The sequence below is a fragment of the Linepithema humile genome, chromosome 7 (assembly GCF_040581485.1).
Source record: "Linepithema humile isolate Giens D197 chromosome 7, Lhum_UNIL_v1.0, whole genome shotgun sequence".
NCBI classification, from domain to species: Eukaryota; Metazoa; Arthropoda; class Insecta; order Hymenoptera; family Formicidae; genus Linepithema; species Linepithema humile.
In genome coordinates, this window is record NC_090134.1 from 10045555 (window position 1) to 10065468 (window position 19914).

At 36.5% G+C, this 19914-nt stretch overlaps 1 protein-coding gene across 2 annotated transcripts in view; it reads left to right on the top strand.

The window, feature by feature from the left end:
• Positions 1-227: 227 nt before the first annotated feature.
• Positions 228-19914, top strand: part of beta4GalNAcTA (beta1,4-N-acetylgalactosaminyltransferase A) — a 101570-nt gene continuing 81883 nt past the window's right edge. For both annotated transcript variants that reach the window (XM_012363569.2, XM_067359117.1), the window contains exon 1: positions 228-785. The gene's annotated coding sequence lies outside the window, so the exon portion shown is untranslated. The remainder of the gene's footprint in view (positions 786-19914) is intronic.

Consider the following 19914-nt stretch of genomic DNA (forward strand, 5'->3'; position numbering starts at 1 on the left):
CGGACATTCTGGATTCGCTCTTGAAAGGTTTCTCTCTTCAAGGATGGTGAAAGGAATCGCGAGATCAAGTTTACCATAAACCGAGCCTTGTGTTTGCTGCAACGTAAGCAATCCGCCGGCGCCGCCAGATATCGCCACGCGGTCGGGTCGCTCATCGAGCGATTCGCGACGCCTCCGCCAATCAGCGCGCTGGGTTTTCGTCGGCGCCGCCGCGAACGCTGGCGTTCGGTTACGGTTGTGCTGCGACAGTCTCGTGACGAGATGTCCTCCGCGGTGGTGATCTTTGGAGCATTCTCGCGTCCCCCTCGCTCAGCGACAAGCGATCGTCGTCGTCCGGCGACCGACGTCACTCACGTATCGTCGTCGGCACGCCCGCCGCGACATCGATTCATCGATGGACTCGTAGCTGCGGCGGTAATTCAATAAGAGGGAAAGAGAGAGTGTACTTAGGATCGGCGCGCCCGAATTAACGCGGCCTTCGTTGTCGTCACCGACAAGGTCGCTTGTGGAAGCTGCGAACAGACACGACGCCACGCGATTCGACGCGAAGCGGTCACGTGGCCGTTCATCCCTCCGTTCAACCGTGTGTTTACCTTCGTTCGATCTCGTATGCGCGACGGGCGTCGAATTGACGAACAGTGCAACGTGATGTCGGCGCGTTCATCCCGCGTGCTCATCAATATGTGACGCGCGTGCTCATCTCTCTTCATGAAGTCCGGATGCTGCGTGTCCACGTTGAGGAGACAGGTGAGGCTGTCATCAAATCAAAGGTCGCCGTGACGAAGGTGAGTGTACGATATGCTCTTGTTTATATGCCTCGCGCTCGCGGCAGTTACGTCACGCCGCTCACGTGACAGCTAACAGCGAGAAATTCCGCAACCGAAAGAGAGAGGGGGGAGGCGGAGAAAGAGATAGGCTTTGGCAAATATCAAGTTCTTTCACTATGGATGATATTGTACGTCAAGTCTTGAATTACAATTTGTAGCAAAATTTTCAGAGAAATTTGTAAACAGAATACACATGCGAAGAAAGATGATATTGATGAGAATAATAATATTGCAAGACATTCAGCAAACAAGAATACAAGCAGCTGTAACTTAAAAATTATCCGAATACATTAAGTGCCTTATTTTTTACAAATGTATATTGGCAACCCTGTTAATCTTTAGTAACAGCTGTTTGATCTAACAATAGCTAATCTAATTGTAATCTTCTTCATAATAAAGTCCACTTAGAAGATTCACATTGATAGAGCGACGTTTAGTGTGATTAGATTTTTTATTTCAGAATGTAACCAGTGGAAGTTTATTCAAGACTGTCTGAACAATACGGAAAGAATTGTATGAATTGTGCTGATGTTTATAACTGAATGTGTTGATCAATTAATAAATAAAATATGCGTTACTGATAAACTTGAATAATGGAACAACGCCTTATCCAGTTGAGGTTTCAATGCTATAAATATGTTGCGTACAATCCTTTCGTTATTATTCAGACACTCTTGCGTAAATTTCAACTGATTTTACATTTTTCGAAATAAAAAATCTAATCATGTTTTTCCAATTACATTTTTTGAATGGACATTATTGTAAAATAATGTACGACTTACTATTAATCTCAAACAGCTGTTGCTAAGATTAACACAATTATTAACGTATGTTTGTAGAAATAATATAGCACTTGTTAGATAGTTTTTAAATAAGCAAACAGCAGTGTTTGCTTATTTATTGAATGATTTTCATATATTTTTATCGTATATATATTTTAATTTCTCTTCTTAAATTTTTTGATTTCTGCGAGAAATCGATTATATATTTATTGATCTCAGTTTACACATTTATAACGACAAGTAAATATCTTTATTCCGTAAAGATCGTAAAACGATATTAAATGCTTGCGTGCACATTTCGCTACTATGTTGTTTCTTAGATTACTACTACAGCTTTACCGGAAACTTAATGCGCCGAAATTACACGACTCATTCGTTTAGCGAAGTATACACACGGAACAGCGCATTTTGTATTAATGCATAGCGCGGGCTAATAAAATTGCCGTAATAAGTTCGCGAATACTGCAATTCGTAGCTTGTTAACCAGCAGAGTAACACCGCACTGAAACTCTGAGGTTGTAATTTTACACATTCACATGTAACAAAGATGCTTAGCCACGTTTGCTTATGCCATATCGATACTTGACGTTTGCATGTCGTGTGTGCAAATGCGGAAAATTACAATTTGCGAGTACTTCGCAATTTTAAAAAAAATATTATAGTTTTCGAAATTTAAGAATACTTTAAGATAACATTTTAAGGAAATGTTATTTTAATTATTGAATTTTCTTAAAATGTTTCTTTAAAATATTTTTAAAGAGTAGTTGATTCTTTTTCTTAAAATTGTAGAGTAAACTATTGATTAACAGTTTGTATAATATTAAATTTTTATTCAATAGAGAACATTATTTTTTAAGAAAAAAGTATTTAGGATAAAACTACAGAGTTATGATTATAGAATTTCAGAAATTTATGAGTCTAATTAAAAATTATTGTACATTATGTTTTGGATATTGCATTCTTTTTGGAAATTATCGTGACAAATTAAAAATTTAAATTTATTTAAGTCAAATAGCTTTTAACAGTTTATGCAAATATGATTTAGCTGCCGCGGCTACTTTGATAGGTCACATCCCCATATAAAGTCTGAAATTTGGAATGATATTGCCGCGATGCATTGTGCAGAAACAATGGATGCTCCTATGTGCACGGTGACCTAAATGCGCGGTAGTACGTTTTTAATCCGCATAGACGAAGCGTATGCATCGATAAAAACCAACAGAGCGGGGACAAAAAACACGTTCTACGCTTTTTCTTGCAAATATAGTTCTCGCCTCATCGCTAAAAGAGTGAATCTTACCTTTATTCATTCCACGAATAGTTTTCTTCACTTATTCGAGAAAAAGTTGAAATTGAAACACGTTCGGTAGGGTAGAACTCTACACATATGTGAAATTTACATATTATTTCATAGAAATTTATAAATTATGAGAATTTTTACTCTTATTTTTGTACAGAAAAACAGAAATTTCATTCATACATTAATAGTTTTAATCTTTAAAAAGCAGAATTTTCTATAATTTCTATAAAATTCTAAAACTCTTAAAACCTAATAAAACAAAACAATAAAATTTCGTATGACAAATTGAGACGCAGCATGAACTTACCATCTTGGTTTGTCTTGTTTTATCTTTTAGGAATTATATAACTATTAAAAATAAAATCAGAACTCTCAGTGGTTTCCACGAAATGAAATGTCAGCACGAACTTTGCTCTTCTAGAAGCGCTTTTAATAAGAAAGTTTAAGCATACAGATATAGAAACCTTTGTAGTGTATAGTTTTACATAGAATATTTTCCTTGTAATTTAAAAACAGCGAGATTATAATATTGAAATTTTTTTATTTTTACAGAGAATAAAATTCTATCTTGGGGAGGTTTGCATTTCTAAGACCTAGCTTATCAAAGTTTTCTCGCACCACATTTCTTAAAATTCTATTGTTATGCTACATTTCGCTTCCGTTCTTTTTTTTTAATAATTCAAATAATTTAAAAAAAATGATCGGTTTAGTACATTAATAGTAATTAGAGATAATCATATGCTATCCTGAGATAATCATAGTCCTGATATATTCGATTATACATATTAGCGAACAAACGTGAAAATGTCCAACATGCTTATGTATATTAAACATAACGCTACGTGCTTTTTGCGTATTTGCATAAAGCGAGATAAGTTCTCTGTACACTAATGGAGCATTGTAAATCTCGTCGACGATTATAACGTCAGAGCATGGGCGTACTATTCTGCGCGTCGATTCGATATATTATGACTAATTCGATTCTCTTTCGAACCACCGGCTGGTCGCAATTTGAATTTTGCAGCAAATTGTACTTTATTATGCCACGAATCATTACGTTATGTTCTACATGTAATAGTAATTAATGTCGGCGCTCCGATAATTGCGATGGGTAAACTATGAGTCGACGAATTTCGTCCGACTATTGTTGCAAGAAATATATGCATTCTATATTTTTTCAACGATTTTATATGAAGAGTCTTCCAATAATATTGGGAATATGCATGCATTAAAATAATTTAAGTCGCATTTTTCGTATTTTTTTCCGATGGAAAGATAATTTCGTAATCCCAGTGCAATAAAATCCAAGGGATATTTTAGAGACAGACACGGCCAAGGAAGTCAAACATTTTTTTTATACTTTCGAATTTTACATATTAGATTTTACTCTTTTTATATTAACTTCTTTGATCTTGCATAAAAACTGAATTACTTTGTGTTACTATTTTTGCTCATTTTTACAGTGCCGCATTTCGCTTGCGAATAATAATATAACGCTCGCTATTATTCGCCTTTCATTCAATTTACTTTGTATATCGTGAATGTTCTCATTAAACGAAATATAGCTTTGTAAGCAAATATATTCTATTTGTGATATAATTAACTAATTATTATATACATATATCTATAATATATGTATATATAATTTATTCGTTCGATTATCAAATATTTATTGTCGGAACGACAACGAGCGATCGCTTTTGTGACAAGTGACCGTAACAACGTCACGGTTGTAGGCGCTCATAATGTATTGAAATCGCCCATAAGATCGTCGGAACTGTGGCCATTATCGGGCACGTGGTTGTGATTAATCGTTTGTCTCGCGGCTCGATTATACGGGAGCTGTCCGCTTGAATCGTGCGCCATGTTTAGTATTATGTATATCCCACCAAGTTCTCTCAATGCTCCATCGATCCCTTCGATTATTCCGGGATATAATACAATTATGGTCGGTTCTCGATTCTCGGACGATCCTGATGCGACCGCGATACTCGTTCCATTAGTATCTTGCGGATCATTGTGTAACTGTAGTAATCATATCTGTGAACCGGTTCGGAAAGCCACATCTCTCTCTCTCTCCCTCTCTCTCTCTCTCTCTCTCTCTCTCTCTCTCTCTCTCTCCATCTCTTCTCTTTTTCACAGTTCACAATTTTTCAAAATTATTTTTGTACACCGGATACGGTTACAATATTGAATTTTACTTCACTTAAAAAAATATTTCGCTGATGTAGTTAGATTTCTAGATATCGCAACAAGAATGTATCGCTATTTTTCGTATCTGTGAAAGCATTGTTTGTCACATATAGAATTTATAGCAGTAATGTTCTAGCAATAGCTTCTGAAAAATTTAGGTACCATTGCTAAATGTTATTCATTGCATGATCTAACACGTGATTGATCTTATATAGATAGGCGCTTTAGAGAAACTTTCTTTTTAAAGCTCACAAACAATACAAATATATATTCTGTTTCTGTCATCTAAACTGATTAAGTAATTACATATGCAATATCACAACAGTTGCTAATTATTTATCTGTTTTAGTTAATTTTTTACACCTAGAAAATTTTAGCTATTATTGCAAGATCATTTTTTTGAGTGTTTGCGATTCAATATGAGAATGCAATGGAAAGCTCGAATTCCCTGCATTTTGCATTTTTTAAAGCATAAACAAAATTCTTTGCAATGATAAGAATACGTTAATTTATTTCTACAACAATATATTATAACAATAACTTTGTCGTGCAAGTAATTATTATTCGTAACTGTCAATCTTGTCTTATAATTACGTCTACTTGTTATTTCTATTAATCTGCTATTATTCATTTCTATTATTCTATATATTTCTACTTTAGAATCAATTTTTGTTAGTTTTGTTTTGTTTTTGGGTTTGAAATAATTTTGTTTAAATAGGGAGCTTTATTTCAATATAAAATATAAATACGTATTTTTTTTCCTCTTTTGAAAAGTGTTGGCTGCTTTTACAAAATAAGCACTTCTGCGTATGAGAAAATTGTTTGGCGCAACTGAAAATGTTAACACGTGAGATGTAGTACATACATTGTTTGAAATATTTCATGATAGTATTCTCGAGGGGAATTCACGTTTTCAACTAATTAATTGCTTTAGCTCCACGAGAGTATTGTAGGCGTTATCAGCAACGTATTACTTTATCCACGCACGTTTGGCTTTTCTCACACACTCTGCGATAAACTTTGCAATATGAGATAATCTCTTAATTTCGCGTTTAATGAGCTTTAGTGTATTATATAATATATATTTTTCTCGCAATATTATCTCGCAATAATGTACAAAACATTTACATTTTTTAATAACACATATATTCCATAAAATACGTAAATGCTTAATATATTACTTGCAAATTATGTTTACTTGAAAAAATACGAATTAACGAAGAATTAATGTAAAGGAATTCTAAAATAATATAATATAATGCATAATGGCATTGTTAACTTGAGGAGAGTTAAGCCAGCACTTATATTCTTTCTCGCGACCGCTTGTTTATTTTTTACAATGTAATACGTAGCGTCAGTAAAGTGGATCAATATTGTTTTCTTATTTCCGTCGTCGATAGCGAACTCTCTTCCGCGGTTGCTTCGATGTAATTTAATCAAGGATGCAATTCCGTCGAAGAGAGCCGCTCGCGTCGAACCGACAGACAAGGAAAGTTTACCTCGATGGAGGGGATTACTTAATTACGGAACTTATCCCCCTTCCTTCCGTCCTTCCGGGCTGTCTTTCTATCTTTTCCCTTTCCGCTTATTAAGATACGCAAGAAATCTTGCCGAATCATTTGCTAACGACGATATTCTCGCGACCGGAAACTGTCGCGGCGCGACGTGGTTTGCGAGCGTGACAAAGACGAACGCTGCAATCCGTCGTTGTTATTCCTCGCAGATGCAGTACTTGACACTTTAACACTCCGGCATAATTGATGTCATAACTCTCGCGAGCCATTACGACATCTTGATCGAAAGAGCCGTGTCGTGTTCTTATGAAAAGTAAATTAATCTCGCGAGGTCTGCGAAGTTTAACACTCCGAGAAATGCGAATTTTTATAAAACTAGGTATTCCGGGATGCTAAATTTCACAGAGACATAATCTCGCGAATGATATTAATCGATGCGGTATTCCACAGTCAAGAGGATTACAATAGACTTATATATTTATCAAAAAAGTACAATAAGAGAATAATTATTTTTATGTAATTTTTCTTCAATTTTTCTATTTCATTGTCTTTCGTGAAACGCTTAAGCCTTGATCTCGAGGCTTTTTCAACTTCCATTCTTCAGATATCCGCGAGGGATTCGAGAGTTCTTTCATTCAATCACAGTTGACTTTGCCGATACATGGTTGGCTACCTGCCCTCGCGCACGTTCGATACATAGATGAGCTTTTCTTCTTTAGCGATTTCAATTTTGGTCGACTACCTTTCCGGCCATTGCTAACCCCTTCGGCTATCCGAACGTTTAAATATGCAGAGGGAGCGGTACATTGTCAGATTCGTTTGTTCACCCTTGTCAAAACGTTGTGCGCTTACACCGAATGACATCGATCTTAAAGCATTCCCAATTCCCTCGACATTCTGCTGAATATTAAATATACACTCTATATTTTAATGTTTAATTCCATCGAACGAGAGAAGCGGTAGGTGCAAATTTATCACGCGCGATCCATTCTCGCGATGAATATTGCATTTATGCTTTTATTCAGTTTTGTACGCGAGCGCGACGCTCTATGATTTTAATTTTAACACCATGTTTCTAAATCGAAACTCGCAGTTAAATTTTTCCAATATTCGTTATTGCAAAATTTATTATCATTTATTATTATTAGACAATGTTATGTAGGTATAGAATTCGCGAATTCTAGGTGGCATTTAAATTTTTATCACTTCACGAATAAAAAGATGACAGGAGCGAATGAGATATCTTTTGTTTTTTCGTGGAATTTGAAAACGTTTCGCGTAACAAGATATATAAGGTATATTGATCGCGCACAAGCGGAAACTGTACGCCGGTGGAAAGTAATTAGAAGTTTATTGCGCAGTCTTTGTTGCGAAAAACTTTTTCGCCGTAAGAGAGAGATTACATCAGGATTCTTTCACTACCGAGATCGTTGCCTAGCGTTTCCCGTATTAGCGTTAACGTTTCTTTCTCTCAAATGGCCGGATTGTACTGAACAGCTCGACGAACTTCGATCGACCCTTGAACTTTTTAAAACTACGCCGCGGTGCTGTTATGAGCTTAACGTAAACAATCTTTCGAGAAGGTACGCATAAAAGTGAGTGCGGATTTTTATATCGGTTAAGGAATAACTGAACAAAGAATAACAGAAAGAATTAAAATAACAAATTATCCCTTATTATAGCAAAAGTATTATTAGCAAAAGAAACATTTTGATTGATTTTTTAATTCAAATATTTCTCTTTAATTTGCATAGCTTGTAATTATTTATGATATTGGTCAAATGCATACGCATTACGGAAGTAAACATTTAATTCATAATTTTAAAACCAATATCGCATAATGAAATGTTTTTGGCGCAAATACTGAATAATTATGAAGCAATTCAGAAGTAATTCAAATAATCTGTTTATTATTACGAATATAATTTTAGTTTAATCACCACTAAAATATTTATTATTTTTTATATAATATTTGTGTTATTGAATATAAAATTATTTGTTATTTTAGTTCTTTTACGTGAAGCTAAGAGTTAATAGAGACCGAAAAGAAACCACAAAGAATCATTGTGAAGCGGAGCAAAGGTCGGTTTGCTCTATCAAAAATGAATAAAGTGGAAGATGAGAGCGTGACGGATGTTCCCTCGAGAAAACCGATACCGCGTCTCTAGCAAACCGAGAAGATAATTAACATAGAAAATTCCATCCAATTTGCCTTGGGTTCCTGCGCAAGTTCATCAATATATTCTCGGCAAACTTGAGAGTTAGCTCGTGCAACGTTCTTTCATAAAAGACAGACTGCAGGCAGTAAGACGGAAGACTTAGATTGAGCGCGCGGCAAGTTCCTCAAGTGTCATTAGTTGTGATTGAGCTTTTCCATGGGTGAACTCGTGTATTTTTTCTGTCATAATTATGATCCAATTTCGGGTGGAATTCGGGCTTGCCCAAATATTATCATTTCATCTTCTATTTTTCCTCTCTTTATAACAATCTGTAAAGAACAGAAAGGTAATATTTGTGTACATAGTTTGTTTGATGGACGCGGCACTTGTGCTCTAATATTCTAGAGTGTGTATTTAAAAGTTCGAAGAGCCGGCCGATAAGTCTTGAAGCAGCTATAGCGGCGCGGAAAGTGTGTAGACCATTAGAGAGGAAAAACGAGGCGCATTTCGTTTGTATGGTTGATGGATACGCAATACGTGTCCAGCGTTACGATAGACGAAACTCGCGAAAGTATTTGCGAAATATTACTTTGGCGGCGGCGAGTTCAGGCACATGCACAGTTTTCCAATAGAAATGTTCGTTCGTCTGCAATGTCCCTTCGCTTCCGGCGATGAAATCCCTCTCGCTCGAATCGTTTTTATTTTAGGAACGACAAGGAATCGTTTCCCGACGTATGCTGAATTTTGCATGAGTCACTCTCAAATTGTTTCCGAACGCAAAACCGCGCGCTATTTTAAAATATAGCGAAAATGTGATTTACCGCACACGTAGTAGTGAAAATTATAATATTTTATAAATGTTACAGGATACTTTGTGTCGTATTAATGTCGTAAATTTTCTTTTACAAAATTATCGTTAAATCACAAAGTAATTTTACTGGATTTTTCATTTTCGTTATTTTATTACTCGTATCGCTTCAAAGCTCAACAAATATTTCATATTATCGGCCTTCTACCTTTGGCGTTTAATCGAAAATAAGCGCGGAATTATATTTCCTGCGTATCCGGAAAGAGTATGTCTTGTTTCCCCCTCGTTATTAAACAGTGATTCCATTCCATTGCGGCATTAAAAGGAGGTGGGGAGGAAAAAAAAAGTTCGTCCGCATCGGACCGCATATTTGGCAATGCACGAAATCCGCTGGCGCGTGCAGAGATGCACGTACACAACAGGGGCTGTGTGCCGTAGGGATCAGTTAACAATCTTTCGCTCGTTTGTGCGGCGGTAAGCGCGACGGACGTTATTAGTTCCGGGCCGGAGGCGGAAATGCCCCCGAATTCCCCATTGTTCCGCCGTTGCAATTATCTGACCTCTACAGCCCCTTCCTCTCTTTCCGACCACCCTCTTCCGCCCTCTCGTCCGCCACACACGTCCTATCAACTTGGCTCGATAATTCGTTGCGAGTGTGCCATTTAATCGGGGCCCCGTTTCCCTAATTACTCGGCTATCGCAATCTCTCCCCTTCCTCCCCCCCCCCCTTCCTCCTCCTCGTCCGTCTCTCTTCGTTCGAATCTGCGTTCGATAGTTCCCCCGATAATTGGTCATTCAGGAAACGGTCTGGCTTTTGAAAGGATAACTGCCCTCGGGGAAAAACAATTTCGCCTTACATCTGGCCGCCAACATGTGTCGTAAACAGCTTCGCGTACACCGCAGTTCATAAATAGTGTAGTGAAAGTGCACATGTCTTACATTGAGTAATAAAAAGGAATGAGTCGAGCGAATTGAGATTGGCTTTTAAATAAATAGCAATTTCTGTGTCATTGTGCATAATGTATGTATGTATTACATATTTCTTATTGCACGTGTGAATTGCCACTTAATCACATAAGATATTAGGACAATCGCTCTGCACTTGAGAGTCAATTATTTATAACTATTTTGTACTTTTATATTTGTATTAAATATATTTCTAATACTTGGCATCATGAGAACTAAATTTAAACTAAAATTTATTTGTCTCAATAAAAGATAAATACAATTCAATCGATTGATAAAATAAAGTTTGACAAGAAAATAAATAAATTTATCTTATAGCGGTAAAAATGCGAGGAAGCACAATGTTCTGAGGAAAAAAATCTTGTAGATTTAAAGAACACATTTCCCCGATGATATATTTACAAACTTAAATGTGAACGCTGTTGTACAATACCACTCCACGGCGGGTCTTTTATGGAGAAAGATATACGCTATCTTTCGAACATCCGGATTCTTGTACTACCTGTCTCTACTGGCAACAGTTAATAGTTAACTTAGATTTAGTGGCTAGTGAACCACGTAACATCGGCTGGCGTTTATTACCGGTTTCAGGCCGTTTCGTAAAGTGTTGGTTATACGATAGTACTTGAGCGAGTAAACCAAGTGTGCTCGTAAAACGGTGGCATACCTCTCTTACTCATCATATTACGGCAAGAAATTTGTTCATTTCTCAGCACATCCTGGTTTAACAGTCTTTCGACTACTATTCATTTAATACGACTGTTTAGACTTGTGCAATTCTTACTTTGTTACTTTTACTAATTTATCTTATAAAATTTGTTTAGTGATTATTTCACTTTATCAGTCAAATTCTCTGGACGCATATTTTTTCGAGCAGTCGGTTTCAGCATATTCGTCGGATCAACACTTTCATTTTTACAGAATATCCGATGGATAAAGTTGAACAAAAAACGCGAAGATTGTACGTTGGGTTGGGGCGAGCACGGGATTAATTTTAACAGAATTTCGCGTCCTACGCAAGGATGATTCCGCGAAACGCGGAAAAGTGGCTGTACTGGGTTATCTCGTTGGTTGCATATACGGGAATATAATCCCGCGAGCGAGTATCGTTTCGTCTCCTCGAATATCCCTGATAACAATATAATTCCGGTTGCTTTTCTCCCGGGGGACGCAACCTCGGATTATACTCGAACCGCGTGCACAGATTTTCTCGAAAAGCACCATTTCCAGTCTTTTCGCAGATAAACTCCTTGCTTTGTGTCGGGCTATCGCAAAATCATTTTCGAACCAAGCACAGCGCTTCGCCAAATTCTTACCTTAAATTATTTTGATAGAAATACGAACCATTTATATTACTTTTGAGCATTATTATAGCTTAAGATTTCATAAATTGTATCTCATATATTTGTGAATATTGAATGCTGAAAATTACGAAGGTAAATTAACCGTTTGCGGTAAAAGAAAATTTACTTTAGAATTTTTATTTCAGTTCAAAGCTCAGTCACAGAAGTATTTATTATTGAAAATGGTGTGGGTAGAAAATTCCGAATTACTTAAAGAATTGAAAGAAATTGTGCTAAATCGGAGTAACACCTAGTAAATCGTCGTGCGAAATTAATATTGAGCAAAATGCAATCGTCCTTGTTCGACTGGATTATGCTATATCTATTGAAACGCGGCAGACGAGAGATACGATGGTTCTGGGATGGCGAGGTTTAAACGAAACCTATGTAACATTCTCCGGCCTCCCTTTATATTTTCCGGGATACGTACAGGCCGTCCGAAAGCCGCTTTTCCATTCGGTAGTTCTGAATGGAGGTAGCTTCCTTATTCGCTCACACAGACCTCTCACACAAGAACGTAGCTGCGCGGTGCCGCAATAAACCAGACTACTTCTATTGTATCTGGAAATTTCGGTATCAGCCAGGCAACAGAGATAAATATTACATTTTACATATTACGTCGAGTATTTCGCAAGTGTCTGCCACATGTCGGATTTTTCATCTTTTGTATTTGTAAATTTTGTTATAAAAGAGATTGACGTTTTTTGGAAAAAAAATTCTACTGAACACTCCACTGAGTTTTACTATAATTCTCAAAATTAAGTCGCAGTCTCATGTGCGAGTAATTGCGTAAAAAAAAAAAAATATATCAATTACATTTATCATTACATAATTAGGATACAATGAATCACATTAAAATATCGGATTTCAATTATCCACCCACCACTGCGGCAATCAGGTAAATAACTCGGATAACAAGATAACAAAATCTCGTTCCCTTCCTTAGAGAATTATTATTATTGCCGAGGTAATGAGATGGGAAGTTTACTTAAGGAGAGGCGACTTTGTTTGAAAACGTACTTCCGCACACTAATCTCTATCTCAACGGTATGCGAGTTCGCGTTTCGCTAACAAGGACACGACGAGGCCGTGGCATTAGTTCCTATACGTACGAAGAGAATTATGTATACAAATTGGGAAGCACAATGTGTGTACGCAAGAAGCGTCCTTATCTAACAAGGCTTTCCGTACGTGAGGAATAGCGCGAGCAATAAGCGTCTTAGAAATAGCTGTCTGACGAATATTATTATTATTGGCATATTGTTATTTAAGGCTCGGCGCTATTTTCGGTTTATTTGCCGTTATTATTGCATATTAATGTAGTAATTAATATTTTATTACATAATTAATACCAAATAATTTTATTCATGTCAGAAATTAAAATATGCAAAAGTCACAATTCCTGTTGATCGAATAATTAGTCAGTTTTTTAAAATACTTTTGTTTTCATATAATATTATATTAAATAAGTAATAATTAAAAATATGATTAATTTGATTTATTTATAATATTGTATTAAAGAGTGATTTATCATAAATATTGAACGTATTTTTAAATTTTCTCTATCAAATTATATTTCTCGTTTAGACATTGTTGTTCAAATGATTAACGACATCCAGATGATTCGATACCGAAAATTATTCGACATCGTAAATTTACCATAAATTCGCGAGCCGGACGAATTTGTCGGCCGATAGAAAGTACAAATTATTGCCAGCCCGATGATCCCTAAATAATAATACGCCGGGTGTCATTTGATTTACGTCGTCATGCCGCTTAATATGCAGTCCGCCCTTCAATCGATTCGTCGCTCATTAATATCCCATTGATACGACAAATACGAACGACATTAAATATTGATGGGAGACTAACGTGCCTCGAACGTTGAATTACCCATCGTATTCACGCACGCAATTATAAGTAATGCATGTTATTCAACAATTGTGCGTCTAATTGTGCGACAGTCGTTGTTCCGTTCCGTAATGACTCGTCGCGCGGATATAATGATAACGGTAGGTTCGTGGGTGGTACGATGATGTTCCGTCTTGCCCAGTAATAACCCAATCAGGACCAAGCGATGCGTTACAATGTAAATTATGTGCTACGGCAAATACGATGTCAGTCGATCGTTGATCCCGAGTTCGCCGAATGGCGGTTCGCTCTTTCTCCTCGATAGCGCGGTCATAATCGTCAATTTTGCACCTCGCAACGCCAGCAAGTTTGCGGCAACAGCCGCTATTTTCGATCGTAAAACACCGCGCGTGTCGTAAGATATTGCACGATCCCTGTAACCGCGATTCTGTTCGACGCAACGCGATCTTAACCGTTCAAGCGTCGCTGTGTATCCGATATTGGCGACATAAATATCAACGTATACCTGTGCAATAGTATCAATATAAATATTTTCATCATCGTAAGGATCAATATGCAATTTTTTTCCCCGAACAAATATAGCGGTAAAGCAATAAAATATTTGAGTAAAGTCGCATCGTGAAAATATATTGCTATTTTTAAAACAAATTTCAGAGGCAAAATAAATTATCTTAATTAATCGGAAGCGAACTGGTTAATTTTTAAAGGGTCAAAGCGATTATATAAGTGCATAGTGCATTTTAAATATCGCTTCAAATAAACCAGAGAGGAGAAATAAATTATGCAAGCGTTGTTTATGCAAAAGCGATTCTTGTAATATAATAAAATAGCGAATAACTGGTAGGAGCAAGCTCATAATCGATGCACTTTAGTCGAGGCAATTGATCCGCGATGATTATCACGAATCGATTTTTAGTTGCATAATGAAACACGCGTGGAATGGAATGCATCGTAGATTAACATGTACCACTATAGAGGCGGATATTCCACAGAAAATGTGTCGGATAGATTGATAAGAGAATGTAAATTATGCGGGCGCACATACTTTGGAAATGATATATGCAAGAGATATTCAATCACGTGCTATTACGTTATCGAAGCGAATGAAACAACTTACTTATTATTTCAGACTAGAATTTTTTCACTGCATGTTTTTCGAGTCGAATAGATCTGCAAACAAGAAAAGTAGCTATTTTATATAGCTATGATTATAGAATTCAATTATTTTATAATTATAAATTAACTAAAAAGATTTTGAGAACTGTTTCGAGGATATCAGTTAGACGCGTGATAGATACATAACAAAAATTTGTCTTTTAGTTAATATCAATTTTGCTTTACTTTAACAGAGAGGATTCTTGTGTTTATTTTTAAAGAATACATTCAATGTTGACAAAAGAAAAATTCAATGTATTTGAACATTTATCAGAAATTTAAGTAAACAAATTTATTACGTAAATATTTATATAAACAATATATATTATTATAAGCTGATTTTAGCAACATTGATCAAATACGGTTTGCTTAGAACTAAGGAAGAATAGTTAAACTGTGTGATTAATCGTGTTAATAAAAAATAAAAATTTTTTCTCATTTTCTTATTTCTCCTTAAATTACGAATTTCATCGTTGAAAACTATGGGAAGCGTCCATTAGCAAAATACATTAATGGCACTTAAGTACTTTTCGAGGAGAATTGATCGCGGCTCGGAACTCTTAATTACATTACCGATTGACTTCCCGTGACCGCCCATTCTTCCGCGTTTCGCGAGTCAGCGGCTGTCGATGTGAGACTCTGATAAGTGTTTTCACTCGCAATCCGATACATCAATGTGAGATAAGTGACTTTGGTTAGTTAACACGATTAATCACACAGTTTAACTATTCTTCCTTAGTTCTAAGCAAGCCGTATTTGATCAATGTTGCTAAAATCAGCTTTTAATAATATATATTGTTTATATAAATATTTACGTAATAAATTTGTATACTTAAATTTCTGTTTTTATATAGAAACAGAAAATTGTCCAAATAAATCTAAAAATTGCTCTTTCTTCTGACATAAAACCAACGACAAATTAAAATAAATGTCTCGCGTAAAACATCTTTTTACGAATTTCTAGTAACGACTGAAGTTTCTCGCGAACAGCACCTTTTAGCGCAATGTAGGAAGTAAAATCTTCGTTATCGACATTCTTTTCTCCAGGAGATTACCAAACGTTGCGCGATATTCCGCGGCGACGGAATGAAGAGATTGTTTCGGTTTCCGGCCTTATCTGACTATCTCTTTGAGTGAAGGCCGAGTGTAAATTGGTCTACCTCCAAGATACCTCGTCAGCAGCCGCGGGCTTAGAGGGGTGGATGACGGGAGGGCGGGTGGGTGGCGTGGAAGCGGAGTCGAGTGGGAATATATATTTTCCTTATCAGTTTTTGCACGGAGAGAGCTCGAACGCCCACACACGGCCGGTCTCGGGTCGACGGCCGAATTTAAAGCCCGTATTACGCGGATCAGCGAGATATTTTATAGGACGAGACTAAAGGACGCCGCCGTCGAGACGCTCGTATGTACGTGTATGTACATCGTCGCGAGATAAGGGAAAGCAAAGAAAGAAAGAGAGGGGGGGGGGGGGAGTAAAAAGCTACCCTATATAGCTTCCCTAATACGAATTCTTTTGTATTATGTACCATTTTTATTTTCAAACGTTGAAATGTTATTTATTAATTTTATGTTATTTATATATATGTAATTTTGAGACGTTCAAATTTCTATGCCACTAATTCTGTATATTAATTTTAACTCGAAACTTAGCTGAAATTACATCTTTTTCGAGACAATACAAGAACAAGGGAAGCGAGCAATTATCTCGTCATTCGCACGATTAATTAGCTCGACGAATCGCAATTATCCTAAATGCTAACGGCTCCGAATTCCCATTCAGTTCATATACTATTCTCTTTCCATCAAACTGGAATTGGAATCCGCGGGAAATAGGAAGTGGATAGTTGTGCGGGGTAACTCGATGTTTCTTGAAAAGTTGCTCGTATATAGCACTCGTTCCAAATAATCCTCGGAATTAACAAAAGCACTCGCGCTAATTGCGACAGTAATTGCAGTCGCGAAAATTATATGTGTAGCACAAATCCCCTGGTCTTGTCTCGTGTAGGTTTGAAATTACAGACTGGGCTAATACAAGTCATATTCTAGTTCATGAGGTTCATTACTGCACTAGATGTTTGCTGATATGCGAATGAAAAAGCCTTGCGGGCGAGACTTTTAACTATATATCCGTCTAAGCTGCTTTTTCTTATAACATTAATTGCAACGTTGTGAACTCGTGACTTTAAATGCGCTATTGAGAAACGGAAATGACTTTCATTCTATCGCTACAATGAGACATGCGCTTAAGAATGCGTATTATTTTATAGTAAAGATAAAAAATTATTACGTATTGTGCGACGGATGCTTCTTAATTTAAACGATAAATAGAAACGTGATACATTTCTTATCATAATATTATATTTGGAATTAAATATGTATATGTGTGTATATTCATACATATACAATATTTAATTTATTATATACATATAGAACATATGAAAGCAAACATATAAAACGTTATTTTATCAGTAATCAAATAATAATATTAGTATAATGTATGCAATATATTAATATCATTATTTAATTACTAATTTTCATGCAGCAATTAACTTAATCTATAAATACAATAAAAAAATTATCTACACGCAATGCGTCGTGCAATGCGCAATAAGCAGAGTTCAATGGACCCCAATGAAAAGAAGTTATCCATCTTAAAGGAATCCATGTCGAGTCCGTTAAATCGCTATGGATAGCAAATGAGCTTGGAATGTTGCGTTAAAAGTGGAAGCAGTCGGTTCTGCACAGAGCTTGATTTAAAGTGGCGGATGTCAGGTTGCATTGTCTCCTCTGAGAGGCCGCGCAGAGGTGTTAGCGTAGTCCCATGCATCCCGCGCCCTAAGGTGCATTCCGCCTCCCTGTTCTTCATACTTAACACTCCGGTCATGCATAATACAACGCGCGTCTAGCAACGCCGTACCGTTGCGTCTTAAGACCCCGCCTATCTGTATTTATTGTCATTTCTTTTTATCGCATCATATCTGCTTATATCTCACTCCGAAAATTATAATAAACTTATTTATCACTCGTGTGAGAGAGAATTGAAATTATTTTCTAATACAATATTTGTGCTGACATATAAAAGTACACGTAGAACGTTTCGGGAGGGACAGAAATCTTGCGCCTGTTTTTAATTACTAAGTGATTAATAGCAAATACATTTAAATACATCAATATATACGTTTCACAGATTTTCAATAAACCCCCGAAAGTTTTTGTTCAAACTTAGGATTTATTATAATTCAATGTATATTCTACTGAAAAAAACACAATTAAAAGTTTATAAATTACCATTAATTGTAAAGTCAGAGCTGTTTTTAATGCCTTCTGGAAATTATTTAATTTTGATAATATCTTTGCTCATATTGATCGGCCGTTTGGGTATAAATTAGTGAAAACTTGATATCCAACTCGGAAAGATTATCGTTTAATCGGAAATTGTGTAATAATGGGACACCGTAGACACGTCCCTGCCACCCAGAGAAGGTACACCGGACGCAAACTCGCGCGCACGTGAATATTCCCGTGAGAACTTCACCGGACGGGCGTTGCATTGCCGGCGTTACGCGACACGTGCATTTGCGCGGAGATGTAGCAAACGGATAGCTCAGCTGTGCGCGCGCGGTTACGTTAATTACACGTCACGGAAAAGCTCGGATCCACATGGATGCAAAAACGGTGTTCAATGCCCATGTGCGATAATTACGTCTAATTGCATTTGCGAATAAGATATTTATTTCGCCACCGTTGTGCCATTAATCTCTCGACGTCCTTAGAGCGTTACAAAAAAATCACCAAATTGCACCATCAAAAATAGCCGAGAAATATTCCAAAATATGATGAAACGAAAACGTTACAAAGAGCTTCTTCTCAATGTTGTTCAGAGTTTTCACGCGAGCAACGAGAAATAATTTAAAAGTTTCAAGGTAATACATTACTTAATTCCTCTTTAAAATTCTAACAATGATTACGGCTACTTTTAATTATAAATTGTGTGACCTAAAAGAATATATCTTTTCTGTCGAGATAATTAAACTTTCGTGTATATATTGCTGCGTGTTAAAAGTATTTAATATTTCTGCAAAATATGTAAAATATTGTTTTATCTCGTTATTTCTCCCCTAACGGTTTCGCAAGTACTTGACGTACAACAATGCAAAATGATGTACACGATTAATTTAGTTCTTCCCATATTTGCAATTCACATATTAGCGCTCATTTTCCTAATTACTGGTGCAAATGAGATTTTTGCCGGAACACATTTTTTACCTTTCGTCGTTTAATTACGCCCGGTTGGAAATGCCGTCTGAAACGACGTCTGGCACGCCGGCCTTTAACCGCGCGTGAGATCTCGCAGAGATACGCCAAGTGCACTCGTGAAGCGTGGAACAGGATTTGCCTGTCGGCTTTGCCGCGAAGCGCGAACGCGATCATCGCGATAAGCGTGCACACTCACTCTTTCGCGCGACAAATAAAATGTATGCATAAATTCTCGTTCTTGATGCTAGATATATCGATTAAGTCGTTAAGTTCACCGGTAAACTGGTAACTTTGATTCAAATCTTTTTCATCTTTGCTGTGCATTCGTATTTCCCCAAGTATTTGATTATTTGAAGCCAATTTTTATTATGTTAATGTTTTTTTTATATAATAACAATTTTATTAACTCTTAATATCTTACTGGATAAAATTTTTCTGTTCTAATACGCATCCTGCTTCTTTGCATAAAAGTTATTTTATATTTTAATTTAGTATCTTGCCTTTTTACAGTTAATTTTTTTATTTCAATATATTTTTTTACCTTTTTTTCCCGAAGAAGCAATAACTTGGGAAGTGATGCGAGACTAATGGCCGTCAGCGACCATGATGGACAATCCGCATCAATAACGAAAAGTTCCAGGGACGTCAAGCGGGCTCGTTATTAACCAGCTGAGCAGAAACGAGAGATGGTGCAAACAATAAACACGAATCGGGAGGTGGGAGGGCAGGCGAAGGGTC